The sequence below is a fragment of the Macaca fascicularis genome, chromosome 1, assembly GCF_037993035.2.
Source record: "Macaca fascicularis isolate 582-1 chromosome 1, T2T-MFA8v1.1".
NCBI classification, from domain to species: Eukaryota; Metazoa; Chordata; class Mammalia; order Primates; family Cercopithecidae; genus Macaca; species Macaca fascicularis.
The window spans coordinates 200,287,528-200,306,821 of record NC_088375.1 but is presented as its reverse complement, the minus strand read 5'-3'; positions in this window follow the sequence as shown (position 1 = coordinate 200,306,821).

Below are 19,294 nucleotides of genomic sequence, written 5' to 3'. Positions count from 1 at the left end.
GTTATGCACATGTACCCTATAACTTAAAGTATAATAATAATAAATAAATTTTAAAAAAAACCTGTTATTTTGCCTGAGACATTCATGGTTCAACTGAGATTTACTTATAGGATTAATTTGGTTAATTAATTCTACTGAGAGGTGAATGATAGAGTAGAAAGACAATAAAACCTGTTGGGCAGAGTCATTGCAAGGTTTGAACGAGATAATGTAGGTAAAGTGCTTGGCACAGAGTAGGAACTCAATAAAAAGCCGTTATGAGGGTGAGTGAAGACAGCTCAATGGAGGTGCTTCTAACAGGGAAAGACAGAGGAGAGCAGAGGAAGTGTTTGGGGCTCAGGCTGGGGATGCCTCTCCAATCATGCCATTTAGACGCCAGCCACTCTGCCTACCAGCAAGAAGGCCTTCCCATCTCCTGACCGTTCAGAGTCTGGATTAAATGGTTTCCTAGGAGGAAAGAGAACCAAGCCCTAACCACAATAGCCTTCCCAGAACTCTCATCTGGAAATGGCATCGTGTCTAATTAATTTGTAAGCAGACTCAACTGGGTTTCCAACAAGTAAGAGCCCATTCTTGCCTTCAGGGTCCTCCATGCTACCAGTGGACAGAGGCTGCTTCCTCAGCTCTTACCCACTGTCTATAGTGGTCCAATTGCCTTCCGTACACTCTACAACCACAGGAAGCTGGGAAGGCATGCTGCATGAATAGTGACTGAAGGCTTCAAGAGCAAGCAGCCCAACAAGACAGGAAGAAGCTTTATCTCCTTTCATGACCTAGCCTTGGAAGTCACAGACAGGCAGCTCTGCAGTTTACATGTGTATACAGTCACAACAGCCACTCAATTTCAAGAGGAGGGGACACAGACCTCATCTCTAAATGAGAGTGGTGTAAAGGTCACTTCAAAGTACTATGAACTAGATGGCTAAAACAAACAGAAATTTAGTGTTTCACAGTTCCAGAGGCTCAAGTCCAAGATCAAAATGGTGACAGGGTTGGTTTCTTCTGAGGGCTGTGAGGAGAAATCCGTTCCATGCCTCTCTCCTAGCTTCTGCTGCTTTACTGACAATCCTTGGAGTTTCTTGGTTTATAGAAGCATCACTCCGTCTCTGCCTTCACCTTCACATGGTGTTAATTTTCTATGTCCAAATTTACCCCATTTTATAAAAACATCAGTCATATTAGATTACATGCCAAGTCCAGCTCTCAGAGCGGCCCAGGGACTACCCAGCACCCCATCTTCTGCTCTGGAAAGAATGGGCTCCTCTGTCTACAAGGCAGTCTCCAAAGTTCCATCTCCTCCCACCCCTGACACCAAAACCAAGCAAACAGAAAAAAGTGGGAATTAATGTGGGGTTAATGATCCCATTCCAGTATTGTACGATTCCCCTTATATGAAGTACCTAGAATAGGCCAATTAATAGGAGCAGAAAGCAGAATAGAGGTAACCAGGGAACAGAGGGTGAAGGGAAAGGGGAATGAAGAGTTGGTGTTTAATGGGACAGAGTCTCTGTTTGGGATGATTAAAAAGTTCTAGAAATGAAAAGTGATGGTGGTGTACCACATTGCAAATGTACCTAATGCCATTAAGCTACACACTTAAAAAGAGTTAAAATAATAAATATTATATATCTTACCACAATTTTTTTAAAAAATTGACCTCGTTTAGGGCAAACAATGAACTATGAAATACCAAAACAAACAAAGGTTTTTTTTTAGGGTTCACCATTGTCCAAAGCACTTTTATATCCCTTAATTTATTGAACCCTTTTTTAAGACCCTAGAAGTTAGGTCTAACTACTGCCGTTCTACAGATGAGGAAATAGAGGCCCAGAGAGTTGAACTGCTCAAGGTCACCAGGAAGGTAAATGGCAGGACCAGGTCTATTTCTAAAATGCAGGCAAACGCATCCACCTAGGTAGGTGGCCTTTAAGTAATGAAAGCTATTTCATTTCACAGACGCACTGGAGACCAGAACTGGAAGGAGCCTTAGACTAGATCTGCTTCCCCTCTTTGGAGAATGAATTTGTTGCCCTGGCCAGCCTGTTCTTGGACCCTGACCAAAGGCCTTGGAAATTACTTGGGCTGGGTTTGCTACTCCTTCACCTCTCTTCTGAAGGAGGTGGTGGCTGTGTAAGTGGTGAAGGAGGGGGGCCATCCTTCTCCCACGCCCCACCCATGTGACCTTGAGTATGTCGCTTAACTCCACACCATGTGCATTAAATGGACATAATCAAACAGGACCTTCCTGAGAGAATTAAGGAATGAGAAGAGTAAACAATGCGAAGTACCAAGCACTTTACCCAGCATAGGGTGCTGTGATGACCTACCTTGTGCAGACCCAGAGCCAGCCCTACTCTCTAATACACAGCTGCAAAATAGAACAGTGAGTAGATTAGAGTTCCAGCATAGAGACAGACTGCAGCCTGGGTTCTGTTCATTATTATTATCAACAGCTTTATTGAGGCATAATTGACATACAACAAACTGTACATGTCTAAACTACACAATTGGACAAGTCTAGACGCAAGTATACACCCTTGAAACCATCACTACAATCAAGATATTGACCACCTCCATCCCTCCAACAAGGGTTTCCTTGTGTCCTTTGAATTCCCTGCTCCTGCCCCTTCCATTCCTCACTCCCCCATCTTCAAGCAACCACTGATCTGCTTCCTGTCACTGCAGATTAGCTTGTATTTTCTAGGATTTTATACAAATGGAAGCATGCAGTATGTACTCTTTTATGTCCTGCTTCTTGAACTCAGCATAATTCTTGTGAGATATATCCACATGGTTGCATATATCAGTAGCTCCTTTTGATTGCTTAGTATTATTCCATTGTGTGGATTTGCCACTATTTGTTTATCAATTCACCTGCTGATGGGCATTTAGGTTGTTTCCAGTTTGGGTCTATCACAAATAAAGCTGCTAGAAGCATTCATATACGAGTTCTTCTTGTGTCAACAAAGACTTTCTTTTCTCGGGTAAAAACCCAGGAGTGGGATGGCAGATCCTATGAAAGGTGTAGGCTTAACTTTTTAAGAAACTAGCAAACTGTTTTCCAAAGTGGCTTTACCATTTTCCATTCCCACCAACAGTGTGTTAGAGTTCCAGCTCCTCCACATTCTTGCCAACACTTGATACAGTTTTGGGTTTTTTTAACACTAGCCATTCTAGGGGGACTAGAGGGTGTGTGGTGGCATTTCATTGTGGCTTCAATTTGCATTTCGCTGGTGAGTAATAATGTAGAGCATCTTTTCATGGGCTTATTTTCCATCATTTCTTCTTTGGTGAAGTGTCTGTTCAAACTCCATCCATATTACTTACCAACTGCGTAACTTCAAGCAAGTGGCTCAACCTCTCCCTGCCTCAGATTCTGTAAAACAGACTGGCAGTCCCTACCTCATGGGGTTGTTGTGAGAATCTCTCCAATCCAGATTCCCTGTTTGTTTGCTTCCCCTTGACCCCATACAGCCTCACACCACATAGAAGCTTTAACCCAGCTCCTTAGCTTCTTCCTCTTTTATGGAAGGTACCACTCTCCACACATACACACACACTCACACACTCTCATGATTTGATTCCCCTTCCAACTGTGGAGTTAAGAGACTGGTGTCAGGAGCAGAGCAGAGTCATATTGGTCTGGGGACCCAGAGACTGCATCTGACAGCCTATCTCTTGGACCCTTTAAACCACAGCTGAAAGACATTGATACATTAAGATATTTTTCTTTCTGCTTGGATTTCCAACCTGTCTGTCTCCAAGGGAAAGGCTGTCTGGACCCAGCAGGGAGAGGAGAGGAACCCCTGAGTTGCTGCACAGGCCATTTGAATCCCTGAGTCAGCATGCCCCACGCCCCACGCACCTGCTCTTTGAGGGAGAGAACAGATGAAGCCGTTGTCCTCCAGCCCGCTTCAGCTCTGAGGTCCTGCTTCCCCTCCCTCCAGTCCCTCAGATCTCAGCACTGTTGATGTGCAGCCTAGCCACAGAAAGTGTGCATGTTCCCATAAGGGAGAAGAGAGGGCCTGGACACCAGACCTAGCCAGAACCAGACAGACCTGGGCAGCTAGCCAGGAAGACAGGGACAGCACCCAGCACCGAGCACCCAGCCTGAGAGGATAGTAAATCAAAGCCCCACCCAGTCTGTGTCCATGGATGGTATAGCAGAGCACAGCATGGGGTTCAGAGACAATGCCTAGGTGACCTAGCAAGTTAGATCAGCCTAGCACAGTGCTCTCAACTGCTGTCTTCAGAGGAGCAACTCTGCTCACCTGAGGATTTGTTCGATGTGCAAATTTTCCAGACTCTACCAGGAAACTCTGGAGGTGGGAACCCAACCATCTGCTTTAACAAACCCTCCAGGTGATTCTAACACTGCTCAATACAAGAACCCCTAGCCTTGCAGACTTATAGGCCAAAGGATGGATCTAAGAATCCTCCATCTTTTTCAAGGACAAAGGCAGCAACCAAAGTGGTTATAAGCACAGGTTTGAGAGATGAGTGAGTCCTGGTTCACATTTCACCTCTGCCAATTCCTAGATGCATGACCTTGGGTAAGTCACCAACCTCTGAGCCTTTCTAAGCCTCTCTTTCTTCCTTGATAAGAACTGGAACAAGGTTGACTTTGTCGGGTTGTTCTAAGGATCTGAAGAGGTAATATGCATAAAGAACACATATTAAGTACTCAAAAAAGGGCAGCGCTATTTATCTGCCACAAGCCCAGATGATGACTGAGCAAATTAGAAAAGAGAGTCCCTTCCTCATGCTACCTTATTGCCATTGCAGAGAAGTACTCATGCCAGCTTTTCAAATCTGTGCGGATGACTTTAAGAAGGGCACCTAGATGTGCAAAGAGTGCCTTGGAGATGTGCAAGCGATAGCCGTAAAAGAGCACGGTCATGCTCATTATAAAGTACATGCCCTTAAGTTGCAGAACAGCCCAGGAGGGGCAGCAGGTGGATCACTCCCTGGGAGCCAGCTCCCCAGATGGCCATGTGTGCTGTCTTCTGAACCATCCACTCCTCTGTCATCCATGAAAAGTAACCTCAGCCTCCATCTAAGCTAATTGTGTTAAGAGCAGACTTCTCCCCAATTTCCTACCATTTTCAGGGTGTGCTTCCACTCTGCTGCATCCCTGCTGTCTGCACCCAACCCCTGCTCTCAGCCCAGTTCTCAAACCCCTCACATGTGGCACTTCCCATCCCTGCTGTCCTGTTCCCTACAATTGTTCCTTCTCAGGAACCCATACCATCCACCTTCCTTCACTAAGGTATCACTAACCCAAGCCTGCCTGCTCTCTGTAGCTGACTACACCAAGGGTGAAGGAGTTTACAAAATAGCACACAGCTGAAAACATTTAAAACTGTCACCATCAAGGAGTTCTTCAACCACCTCAACAAAGGAGACTTCCCATAGTATTCTTTATTGCTATGACTATGTACCCATCTGCCTACCACTCTTCTGGGGCCCCAGACTGCTGCCCTGTCCAGAGGCACTTAATTTCTCTACCATGAACATTATTTAATCTCCTCTTTTCATGAGTGTTACAAGACCCTGAAAACTCCCTCCCTTTTGAGCTGCCAGTGAACAGTTCTCGAATTCCTGCTAGCTTGTTCTGTAGAGCAATTTAGTTTAGAGCCTCCCCTTTCCAGACAATTCGAGGTGGAGGTAGGGAGTGAGCCTTCCCTTGAATAATCCAAAAAGCCTGACTATAATTTTTTTTTAAACAAAAGAGCAGCCTTCCTTCTGTTGGGCACCTCCTCACCCCACACCTGGAGTTTAAAAGTGGCTGTAGGCATTTCTATTTTTAAATAGCATTTTTCCCTTGCTAGTACACATATGCAATACACAGAAACCCCTGGAAATTCCTTGAGTTTTTATTAAAAATTCCAGATGGTGCAGCAGAGATTTCAGACACTAAAGCTTCTGTTAACAACAGGAAATTAATAACCAAGCTGACTCAAAGTCAACATCGTCTGGTTTGATGACAGTAACGTGAAAAAAAAAGGAAGCAGGTAACACAGCATTTGAGGTAACACAGCATTTGAGGTAACACAGTATCGGAGGCACAAGTTGCAGAATGAGCGAGGCCTGGGTTTGAATCTCAAATCTCCCATTTATTAGTGGGGAAACCTTGGGGAAGTCACCTAACCACTCTGTGCCTCAGTTTCCTCATGTGCAAAACAGAAAAGTAACAGGATAGCTCTGCTGTCATGCCTCGTAAGTGTTCCCAAAAGTCACTTGCTATGGATAAACAAAGTGTAGTATATACATACAATGGAATATTATTCAGCCTTAAAAAGGAAGGAAATTCTGACCCATGCTACAACATGCATGAACTTTGAGAACATTATGCTAAGTGAAAAAAACAGTCACGAAAGGACATATACTGTATGATTCCACTTATAGAGTAGTCAAATTTCTAGAGACTGGAAGTAGAATGGTGTTTGCCAGGAACAGGGGAGAGGAGAAGTGGGGAGTTGTGAACTGGGTATAGAGGTTCACTTTTTTTAAGATAAAAATAATTCTGTGGATGGATGGTGGTGACAGTAGCACCACAATATGAATGTCCTTAGTACCACTGAGCTGTATACTTAAAAATGGTCACAGTGGGCTGGGCATGGTGGCTCATGCCTATAATCCCAGCACTTTGGGAGGCCAAGGCAGGTGGATCACCTGAGGTCAGGAGTTCAGGACCATCCTGGTCAAGATGGTGAAACTCCAACTCTACTAAAAATGCAAAAATTAGCCAGGTGCAGTGGCACATGCCTATAGTGCCAGTTACTCGGGAGACTGAGGCAGGAGAATTGCTTGAACCCGGGAGGCTGAAGTTGCCATAAGCTGAGATCATGCCACTGCATTCCAGCCTGGGTGACAGAATAAGAAACTCTGTCAAAAAAAAAAAAAAAATCATAGTGGAAATGTTTATGCTATGTGTCTTTTATCACAATTTAGAAAAAAAGAATAATAAAACAAAAAATCACCACGCTGTGCAAAAACCAAAGGGTTCATGAGAACAATGGAGTTGGGGTACAACACTCAAACTTCCTTCAGCGACACAGTAAAAAATAAAAGAAACCTAATAAAAATGGTAATACAGTTTTACACATGTTAAATGTCATAAAAGACATACATAGACACTACAATAAGCATGATGCTACATGCTGTGAGTGTGGAAGTGAGCTTCAGAATTACTGTCAGGTGGTGGGAGGAGGTAGACCTGGAGTCAGAAGGAAGATTGTAGCACCCTGTGAGTGGCTCATAATACATGATGAACTGAGAATGCCAGGAGATGTTTGAAGTGTGTCCATATGTGTGTTTACTACACAGCTCAGTTCAACTGGGAGCAATTTTCTGCACTCGCCTTGTGTTTCTCACACACCAAATCAGACATAAGCAAATGCAAAACTAACATAATGCTCAAATAGTTTCCTGACACATGGATCGCATTGAAACAAATTTGCATTTTCAAAATAAGCACCATAGCCAAACGGACTGTATCTACCTGATGGAATTGTTACAAGGATTATGGGATTTAATGCAGATGAAGCTTTCAATAGCGCCTACCACACGATAACTGCTCAAAAATAATGCTAGTGATTGTGGTGTGCGGAATAATGGCAGTGGCTATTGTGGGGCCGTGGTTATTTTTCACGTTGCTACTCCAAAGGGAGTAGCCCAGAGGTGGACTGAGGGAGGCTGCATGCCCATTTTACAGATGACAGAACTCAGGCTCAGAGAATCTGAGAAATGTCTCAAGATCTTACAAGAGTCTAGTACAAAGTGCACAGAAGTCTGGACCGCTGCACACTTCCAGGTCTACAGAGATGACCTGATGGTTTCTGCGAACTCCTGCAGCAGGCATGGTCAAATACCCAAATGTGTGCTAACACCCCAGAAAGCAAGTTGGCATATAGCAAGGGGCAAGGAACCACAACTGGAGAGCTCCTAGCATTTAGGGAGCCTTTAATTAAAAACAAAACAAAAAAAAAAGGATATAGAACTTGTTTTGTGTTCCCTGGGTGCCTGGTGGTTTAATCACTTTGCTCAGGTCACCAGGCCTATCAGGAAAAGTCTCTCCACCTTCAGGAAATTTGAACCCTTTTTAAAAGGCAAAGAAAATGGGTAAAACTTTCAGTTCTGTCTGAAAAAATAAGACTGACTTTTCTGGTGGTTCTTATTGACTTGGAAAGAGCAGATCTGCCCATCAAATGGCATTTTACCAGCTGATCAATTTGGTGTCATTCTCATTGAATTAAATCAAATTGAAATGTAATTCCCTTCCCGGAACAAATCCCCCTGCAGGGATTCGCTACACAGAAGTGTTTGACCTTGTACTGGCTGCCTAGAGGGCTTTCCAGAAATCTAGGGGCATATGAGAGGTCTGCAGAGCTCATGGAGTGCTGTGCACAACCCACTCAGCTGACTTTCAGCCTGCACTTCTGCAGGAATTAGAGAAAGGCTGTCCCACAAGGTGGTAAAATTACAAAATGCTGCCTCATCTGGAAGGGAGAAGGTGCTCCTTCTTCTAGGCTACGGCAGCCCCAAACCAGGGTGCAAAGGTTGGTGAGTATATGTGAGCTGGGTTTTAACCCCAATCACCCCCCAGACTCAACTTACCCAACCACAGGCAGCAGCACTAGTCAGCTCCCATTGGGGCCACCACAGTAGGCTCAGCTCTGAGAGATCCCTGGAGCACAGACAGCTCTGGCCAACACAGGTGTGGCTCCCAAGGATCCAGTGGCTCTTGGTTGAACTGGCTGCAATTGTCTCTACCAAGCCTTGGGAGACCCTAAGTACATGACCACAAAGCAATCTATGCCCAGAACTTCCCGTGGAACATGAGGTTGTGCAACCCTGACCTGTGACCATCCTGTCCTTTATCCATCCCTTCAGTCTCTGCCTTGGAAGTCAGAAGACCTGCCACCAAATCTCAGCTCTACTGGGCCAGTAACTTAACTTCTCTGAGCTTCAAAGCTACTCACTGTCACTGTCAAAGCTACAAAAGCAATACCTGACAGCCACATGTGGGAGTGAATATGGGACCGAGAAGCAAGACCGCCCTCTGAGAAAGAGGTTAGTAAAATCCATGCAGAATGATGAGATATGCCGTCAGTTGGCACAAACCAAGCAATGACCTGAAAATGTGACTGAAGAGTTTGGGAAGACCCCAAACGCCAATCATGGTGGCCTAGGTATGGTCACGAGGAGGCAAGACTTTGGGAGGGGGTGATGGTAATTGAGTAAGCAGAAACCTAATTAACTAAATCAGCTGGCAAAAGACTGCGTGAACAGAAAGAACATGCCTAGCCTGGAGCAGAGACAAGGGGAGCCCAAGGAGCCAGAAGTTGGCCATATTTATTCTGCAATAAATTCACAAAGTTAATGCCAGTTTCAAAGCCCTCTTAGCAGCCAACCTATCAGCCTCCTCTTAGAAACGCCCGACATCTCATCAACCCTTTTCAAGCTGCAACAATCCTTAGTCCCAGGGTTGTCATAAGGATTAAACAGGGAAGTGCCTGGGACGTAGCAGGTAGCAAATGAACTAACATTCCCGTCTCACTCAGTTCCCTTTTTTCCTACAATAATAACCAAAGTCAAGTCTCCAGCCACACAAGCATTTCCTCCTAGATTTTCCTGAGGTCCCTGCTCTTCCATTCCCTGGTCCAACGGTCTTCTCCCCATATACCCACCCATCTCACCTCCTTCCTCTATGCCCTATGGGGTGCCACTTTTATTGTCAAGGAACTCATCTTTGCTCTAAATCTAGTGGGAAAGGAAAATTTGTGAACTACTCACAGAAATATCTACTTACAACTGGCGCCAAGTGCTCTGAAGGAAAGGTGGAAGCATAGGTAGTGGGTGCTGTGGTGTGCCCCCCAGTCCTCCCTTCAGGGCTGAGACACTTATTCCCAACTGCCAGGGGTACTGGCTGCTGGCAGCTCTCACTTGAGTCTTCCTCAGGAATTGCCCTCAGCCCTTAACAACCACCTCACAAAGACCAGGCCCCATCCCTGAGGCATCTCATTGCCAGTGACAGGTAAATGCAGTCACGGGAAAGCTACTGGACCATCCCAGCTCCACAGCTCCTTATGGGGTTGATGTTGCCTTGATTATGACATTATCACAGCTCTACCACTCCACCTGCTCATTCTCACTCCCACCCCATCCCCTGTGGGCATCGGTTCCATGCACACAAGTCCCTGTCCTGGAATCCGTCCCCAAAGGAACAACTAAGACAACATGTCAAATAAGGATTGCGCTAGTTGGGGGCCAGGGGTTGGGGGGAGTGTATGATGGTCACAGAAAGCTTTCCTAACAAAAAAAATTACATTTGAGCTGAAATCCAAAGAATAAGGAGTTATCTAGATGAAAAAAGAGAGGAAGCGTGTTCTAGGCCGAGGGGACAAAATGTGGGAAGACCCTGAGACAAGAAGGACATTTCAAGGCAGTGTGGCTGGAACACTGAGCATAAGAGAAGAAAGGGGAGCAAAGATGGTGAGGATGGAAAGGTCAGCACAGGCTGGATCAGGCAGGGCTAAGGAAGTTAAGGGCTAGATCAGGCAGGGCTGGGCAGGACAAGTTAAAACACAGTCTGACCCAAAGAAAATGTTTTGGTTCGTGATTGTATTAGTTTGCTGGTGCTGCCATAACAAAATGCCACAGACTGAGTGGCTTAACAACAAGAATTTACTCCTCCCAGTTCTGGAGGCTGGAAGTCCAAGATATAGGTGTCAGCAGGGTTGGTCTCCCCCAAGGCCTCTCTCACTTGTTGCAGATAGCCACCCTCTTACCACCTTTCCACATACATGGTCATCTGTCTGTGCACGCCACCCCTGGTGTCTCTTTGCATCCAAATTTCATTCTATGAGGATGCCAGGTAGATGGGATTAGGCTTGCTCTAATGAGCTCATTCTTTCTATGTGGATGCCAGGTAGATGGGATTAGGGCCTGCTCTAATGAACTCATTCTTTCTATGAGGATGCCAGGTAGATGGGATTAGGACCTGCTCTAACGAACTCATTCTTTCTCTGAGGATGCCAGGTAGACGGGATTAGGGCCTGCTTTAACGGCCTCATTCTTTCTATGAGGATGCCAGGTAGATGGGATTAGGGCCTGATCTAACAGCCTCATTCTTTCTATGAGGATGCCAGGTAGATGGGATTAGGGCCTGCTCTAACGAACTCATTCTTTCTATGAGGATGCCAGGTAGGTGGGATTAGGACCTGCTCTAAGGGCCTCATTCGTTCTATGAGGATGCCAGGTAGGTGGGATTAGGACCTGCTCTAAGGGCCTCATTCTTTCTATGAGGATGCCAGGTAGGTGGGATTAGGACCTGCTCTAACGGACTCATTTTCACTTCACCTCCTCTCTAAAGGTCCTGTCCCCAAATACTGTTGCATTCTGAGTACTGAGGGTTAGGATTTCAGCATATGAATTTGGTGGGGTGGGCACAGCTTATCTCATGACAGTGATGTTATCTGTAAGCAAGATCTTATACATGTGTAAAACCGAAACCTCAATGAACTAAAACTGTAAATAACCACCTTTGTTGAAAATTAAATAACATTTTATTGCACCTGTCCTAGAAAACACCAAAATATATTCTTGCACATGCGTATAAGTCGTTTCCACCACATCCCCACCAGCACCCTCCACTGCCCTCGAACCTGCGGTCCCAATCCCCACCTTTATTCACAGATCCCTCCTTCCTCTCTGCCTCTGTCCCAGGCTGGCTGCCTGCCAAGTACTGCTGGAGAAAATCAAATAACTGTGCTGATCCACTCCACTACAGATTCTCGGTCTCCAGCTTTGGCTGAGCTCTCCTCGGCCCTCCAATCCTCTTATTCACTCCCGGGCTTCTCCATTTCCCGTTCTGTTCCACGGCTGTGCCAACCCTTTCCACCCTCTGCCAGTCTCACTGACCCACCGCTGCCCCTCCCTCTCAGAAGACCATCTGTCCCACTTCACAGAGGAAGGACAGGTCATGAGGCTGCTTCTGCTGCCCACTTTCTTTCCTTGCCCCCTCCTAATTTTTTCACAGCTAACTAGAGGAAGAAAGATGTGGAAGAAAGAAAGCAAGGATTGGCTCCAGAGAGAGAGTCCCACCATGTACGACCTTTATTATTGGGCAGGTTAACTCCACCTCCTCATGACTCAGTTTCCTTATCTGCAAAAGGTCATTGCTCCAGAGTGGAAGCTTATCACACTTAGAACAAAATCCAAACTCCTTACCATGGCCAGCAAAGGTGACACCATGCAACCGGGCCCTGTCTACTGTCACCCCACCAGCCACTCCTCTCCCCAGCTCACACTGCTCCAGCCACGTTGCCTTTTGTCTATCCCTGAAACATGCCAAGCTCATCTGCCTCAGGGGTTTTGCACATGTGGTTCCCTCTGCCAGATCTTGGCATAACTCATTCCCCTACAGACAGTTTGTGTCTCCAACGCAGCCTCCTCAGCAAGGCCTTCCCTGATGACTCCAACAAAGCCAGCACCTTCCCCCATTTTTTCTAATCTCTTTACAGTATTTCTCTTTGTTTTACTTATCACTTAACACTTGAAATTGTGTTACTTCATCTACTTGTTTATTCCTTGTCTCCCTCACAAATGTATAAGCTCCAAGAGAGCAGGGGCTGAGTATTGGTCCTAGTAAGCTGCCATGGCAAAACAATGCCTGGTACATGGTTGGTATTCATCAGATTTTGTTAAATGAATTTTTTAATGACTCTCTGGAGCCATTTCTGTGCTACCACCACTGTCACTTCCCCTAGAAATGACTACTTCCCACCTTGCATCCCAGTTCTAGCACAGGGTCCAATGGGAGCTCCCAGCCACCTTCTGACATGCCCCTCTTCTTGGCACTGCGACAAACTCAGAGGCCCACCTGACGTGGTCTGAACCAGTGAGAGTCCTTCCCGGGGATATTTCTAACTGCAGCCATGGAAAGAGCAAAATGTCCCCTGCCTGGGAGACAAAATGGGGAGGCTGGGAACAGCTGGTGGCCTTTTCCACATGGTATGAAAAACTGACTCCTCATGCTCTGTCAACATAGCCCTTCCTACAGTTTGAGCACCCAAGCCAGTAATCATCTCTTCATCTCAGCCAGTTTGCATTGTGGTTCCGTTACTCACCACCAAAAGAATTCTGTTGTGATAAATGAATCGATGTACGCCAAATGCCTGGCACAGTGATCGATGTACGCCAAATGCCTGGCACAGTGCCTGGATCGAAGTGGACACGTAATTGTTGTTAGTTCCCCTCACAGCACTCCTGTAGTCTCATCCTTCTTTGCCTCCTCTCCTCCCATCTCAGATGAGGGTATCCCTCCTCCCTTCCCAGGCCACCTTCACATCCCCTTTCTTTCCCACTCAGAACCTTGCTTCTGAGATTTTGCTCATCTTTTTTTATTTATTTATTTTTAGTTTTTGAGACAGGGTCTCACTGTGTCACCCAGGCTGGACTGCAGTGGCTGGATCTCAGCTCACTGCAGTCTGGACCTCCTGGGCTCAAGTGATCCTCCCGCCTCGGCCTCCCAGGCAGCTGGGATTATGGGTGCACACCACCATGCCCAGCTAATTTTTATTTTTATTTTTGTAGAGGCTGGTCTTGAGCTTCTGACCTCAAGTGAGCCTCCCATCTCAACCTCCAAAAATTCTGGCATTACAGCCATGAGTCACTGCACCTGGTCTGAGCTCATCTTTGCATGGGATTAGGAGCTGCTACAAGTCAAAGGCTCTGTGGGGCTTAGCCCGCACCATTCTGTGCCTAGCACACAGAATGTGCCCCAGTGGAAGTCAGCCCCGAACAGAATGAAGCCTCAGGCTTCTTATAAACTGAAGAGGGCTCCCTAAAATGTGTAAAATGGGAAGGGCCGTCTGTATGGAAAGGATTGTGATTGTGGTTTTCTTAGCCAAATAGATAACCCTCATCATGAAAGGAGGCCTTCCAAGTGATAGATGGCTCTGAGGCCCTGGGGCGACATGGGTATTTCTCAAGACCGCCAATCAAACAACTTAACCACATAACATTTCTCTCTCCATAGCAACCAGCCCGGCCTCCTCTGCCAGGCCCCAGCACCTGTGCCTCTCAAAGGCCCTCAGCTCTTACGGCTGCTGCCTTCTGCAGCCTGCCATTGGCTGGGCACACTCATTCTCAGCCCTCACTTGTGAGAAAGGACCAGGCTCAGGGGAGGGGCATGTGGCAGGGATCCAGAGTCCAGAAATGGGTCAGGCCACGGGCCATCGGCCCCTCTTGCTCTGAGCTCATGAGCCATTCCACTCAGCACAGCCTGCCTCTATTATCCTCTAGCCATCCTCCAGGGGAGTGGTACCCCCAGGGAGATGGAAGGGCAGGAACAGGAGAGGAGAGGAAGCCTTCTAGATATAGGTGCCAGAGATAGGGCATCACAACCCCATTGTACAGATGAGAAAACTGAGAGGGTCGAAGGCGAAGGAACCAACCCAAGGTTACGCATCTAGCAAGTGGCAGAGTTGCCCCCAGATCTGCCTGAGTTCTCATCCTGCGTTCTTTTCTCTGTATGATCCTGTTCCCCTCTCAGATCCTCACATCATCCATGTGCATAGCTGGACTAAAAGCAAGAGTTTCAGGGGGCTGGGGGTGCCCCACAAGGAGGAGGGTCTCAGGGGGAAGGTTCCTCTGAAGGTTTCCATGCCACTCCCACCACTCCCAGGTCCCATCCAGAGAGTGGCTTTCAGAGCCTGGGAAGACAGACACCCTTGCCCCCTTGGATGCTAGCACAGGGAGGCAGTGGGGACAGTGAGTATACATAACTCCTTCAAGAAATCTGTCAATGAACAGAGAGGGAGGTTTTACAGAACAGGGAAGCAACCTGGACCAGAGAAAGGGGTCCGTGGAGGTGGAGAGGAACAACTCACCTGGGGGTAGGGGAGGCAGGGAGGCATGGCACCTAGAGCAGGGATTGGAAATGTTCTCTGTAAGGGGCCAGAGAGTAAATTTTTTCAGCTTTGGGCGCCATACAATCTCTTTTGCAATCACCCAATTGCCATCATAGCACAAAAGCGGCCAAAGACCACATGTCAACAAATAAGCATGGCTGTGTCTTAATAAAACTTTATTTACAAAAACAGATATCATAATGCATTTGGCCCACAGGCTGTAAGTTTCCACCTCCTAATCTAGAGCACAGGATGCTGCAGGTGCTTCTGGAGCAGCAGCTGGGGGTAATAAACCTTGGAGAGAAGGGAGACCTTGACTGCTGAGTGCTATCCACAGTGCCAGCACATAGTAGGTGCTCTCTGAACACTGACAGGAACTACTGGATGCTGAGGCAGGAAGAAAGAACAAGGCACTGGGAAAATGTACAGAGAAATGTTGAGCTTAAGCCTGATGGTCTTCACCTTCTGAAGAGAGAAAAGGGAATAAATCAGGCGGTGGAGAGTTGGTGGCTTCACGAAAGTGGGAAAGGCTTGCATGGCAGGCAGGCATCAGATCCTAGCCGCTCCAACGGCTGTGCCCAGCAGGGTTCATTAACGCCCCCACCCCCACCAGATGAGAGGAAGGAGGTCTCCAGTGGAGACCAGAGTGCAGAGACGGGAAGTAGCTTTGAAATCTGCTGATAGCACACAGATGAGTTTGTTACAAACTTATACAACAGGCCAGAGCACTGGGCCAAAAACTTGTAGACAGAAGCCAGCTGGTTTACTAGCCCAGCACTTTGAAATCACTGGACAGGCATAAGGGATGATCATTGATACCCACCACTGCCCAGAGACTGCTGCACTGGGCTGCTCTATGGCGCCAGGAAGTTTTTAGGCTAAAAGTGAAAAAGCTCTGGTCTCCAAGCTCCTTGCCCCCTATGGCCTGGTGAGGCTGCACCCTTTTCCAAGAATTTTTTGCTCCTCTGAGGCCCACAGGGGCCCGTTCCGGTTTCTCAGGAAAATCCATGTTGAAGAGCCCTAATACTCTGAAGACATGAGGAGGAAGCATAGGGAAAGGCCTGACTGACGTCTTAGGCCCATGGGGACCCCTGTAGCAAAGCAGATGGAAGAGATCAAGGGCACAGTAACACAGGCATAGGGTACCTCTTCTATGACAGATGACATTTTCTCCAGTAGCTGCATTTCGTGATCTACAGTGAATGTCACCTGGGACGTCCCTTTGCCCTACGATGGTTTCCATGGCCTCTTGTAATTGAGGGATGTGGCGAGGCCAGGAGGCAGGTGCTGTGTCTGCTGCTGCTCTGCACTTTGGCTTTCCCTTGGCTCCCACCAGTTTCCAAGGTGGGTCTCCCAGCTGAGGCTGCCACGGGTGGCCACGCAGTCTGCACAACTCCACAGGGCACCAGCTAAGAGCTGCGACAGGCACAATTTTTGTAACAACTCATTCTTAATGCCAGTTTTATGGAAGAGGAATTTGAGGCACCGAGAGGTCACACAAGGGCTAAGCAACCCAATTTTGAGCCAGTGCTCATCCACATTGCACCAGGGGTGATGAACCCATCTCTCCAGGACCCAAGCCTGCGAAGTAAGCAGGTCAAGCGGGCTGGGCATACGTGCCTAGGTATATGCTGTGTGAGTGGAGGAGACCACAACAACAGCTAACAGAAAGAATGCCCGTCCAAGGGGAAGAGTCATGAATGGTCTGCCATATTCCTGCATGTGCAGGAAGCTAGGAATATGAGCCTAATGTTGCTATATGTTCCAGTGTTTCAAGAGAAACCAGGATTCAGAGTATAAAGTAAAATAGCCTGATTTTTGAAAACCACCTCAATTTTTTTAATGCTATGAGTCCAAACAAAACACATTTGCTGGCCAAATCGAGTCCCTTAGCCACTGGTCTGCCCCCACTGTACCATATTTATTGTCTCTACCTTATCTCATTAAATGCGCATGCTAGCAGCCTCTAAAAAGTATATAATATTCATCCCCATCCAACAGATGAGGACACTGAGACTCAAAGAAGAAAAGGGACTTGCCCACAGCCACACAGCTAAGTACCGAAACTGGAGTCTGTACTTTCTGCAGGGCCCTGAACCACCCTATCAACGCCAGGTCGCTCCCCCATGGTGAAAGCCTGAGATGTGTGGTTTCCCGTATCCACAGCCCAGTGCTGCATGTGGGGTCAAGACTGAAGCTCTGACGAAGCACTCAGAGGTGCCCCTCTCTGGCTGGGTTCCTTCAGCACTGGACTTCACTCCTACTTAGGCTCAGCTGGTATTGTCAGCCATTCCCCCTGGGCTGTCACTGACTGATGATGGGGACAGTAACCCCAGGGAGCCCTCAGCCTGGGTCACTAAGGAGGCAGTGAGTAGACCAGGTGGCCAAGTGCCCCAGTTAAAATAGAAACAATGGGAGCCCAATTCTCCATCCAGAACCTGAACTGAAGATGGTTCCCCTTGACTGAGCCTGGGTATTGAGACCATCTGGTCCAACTTTGTTTTATGAACTTTATTATAAACTTACAGAAGGAGGTGTGCTGAATGCTGGTTCAATTAGGAGAATTTGTAACTTGCTGAACCCAGCAAGGGCTGATCCAACCTGAAGAAGGTCTCTGGAAGCCTGCCACAGAGCTCTAGCCTCAACTTTGACCTGTACAACATTTTTATTAATGACTTAGTTGAAAACATAAAAGACTTGTTTACCAAATTTGTAGTTAATTTTTAAAAAGAATAAAAGGAGAGGCAGACTACAAAAACATTGACAGGATCCAGATGGCTCTAGACAGGCTGGACTGATGGGCTGAATCTAAAAAGATAAAATAAAACAGGGTTTAAATGTCAAGTCCTGAACTTGGCTTCAAAATAATAACTGCTCAAGGACAGGATTGAGGTGGGTGGGACAGTAATGGAACTTAGCAACAGCAGGTTTTAATAAGACTTAGAGGTTTAGTGAACACAGTCAACATGGCTATGACACTAAAAAAAAAAAAAAAAAAAACCAGATGTTCATCACAACACTGCTTATAATAGCTAGACATTGGAAGCAATCTAAGTGTCTGCTAGACATGGTTCATCCGTGCAGTTGACAACTATATACCCATTAAAAATAATAATGGCATAAGAATATATTAAACAATATCGGGAAATAGTATGAAAGGAAAAACATTCGGTTACAAAGCAAGAGTTTGAACCCGCTTTTATTTTTTAAGAAAAAGAATTGAAAAAAGTTATGGAAAGATACAGACCAAAATGTGAACTTATCAGTTTCTGGGTGGTATTCGGGGTGACTTGGGGATGGTAGCGGAGGTCTCAGTAAATGCATAAAACTTTTGAAGGTATTCGAAAGCTAATGCAATTCCCAAATATAGAATGCTAATGTCTAAAAAGTTGGAGAAAAAAATTCTGTTGTACTTTGACGTGACAAAGACTGGGGTCTTGAGTCTAGTTCTGGTGCCTCCCTTTACAACTTAGTGATAGACAGTGAAGCAAACATTTTGAGTGATTACAGTGTACCTGGTAGTGGGCATATTCTTCTTCCTTTTTTTTTTTTTTTTTTTTTCTGGAGACAGAGTTTTGTTCTGTTGCCCAGGCTGGAGTGCAGTGGCGTGATCTTGGCTCACTGCAACCTCCGCCTCCCGGGTTAAAGCAATTCTCCTGCCTCAGCCTCCTGAGTAGCTGGGACTACAGGCGCACACCGCCACACACGGCTAATTTTTTGTATTTTCGTAGAGACGGGGTTTTGCCTTGTTGCCCAGGCTGGTCTCAAACCCCTGAGCTCAGGCAATCCACCCCCCGGCCTCCCAAAGTGCTAGGATTATAGGCGTGAGCCACGACGCCCAGATGGGCATATTCTTTAAATCAGTTATCTCATTCAGTTCCAATATCTCATGACTCCCTATGAAATAGATACCAGGGCTTTCTCCATTTTACAACAAGGTTCAGAGAGGCCAAGGAGCTTGCCCAAGACCATACAGTTAGTGAACAGCAGCACCAAGATTTCCTGAAGACATTAGACCCGGAGAAAGGAAGCTGGAAAGAGACAGCTTCCTGAATACTGTGAGTGCTGCCGAGCATGAAGCATTCCTGACAGACCCACACTGGGAATCCTCTATGGCTGGCTGCCAAGGGTTGTGATTGACTAAGGGTCCCTCGTCTTCTTGGGAGAAATTGGGAAGGTGCCATGGGGATTGAAGATTGGGGCCATTGGGACTGAGTTTCTAGAGCCGGAGCTTTCAAATTAAGATCCTCTCTCACAGAAAATGAAGAAAGTTCTGGCCGGGCGCGGTGGCTCAAGCCTGTAATCCCAGCACTTTGGGAGGCCGAGGCGGGCGGATCACAAGGTCAGGAGATCGAGACCACAGTGAAACCCCGTCT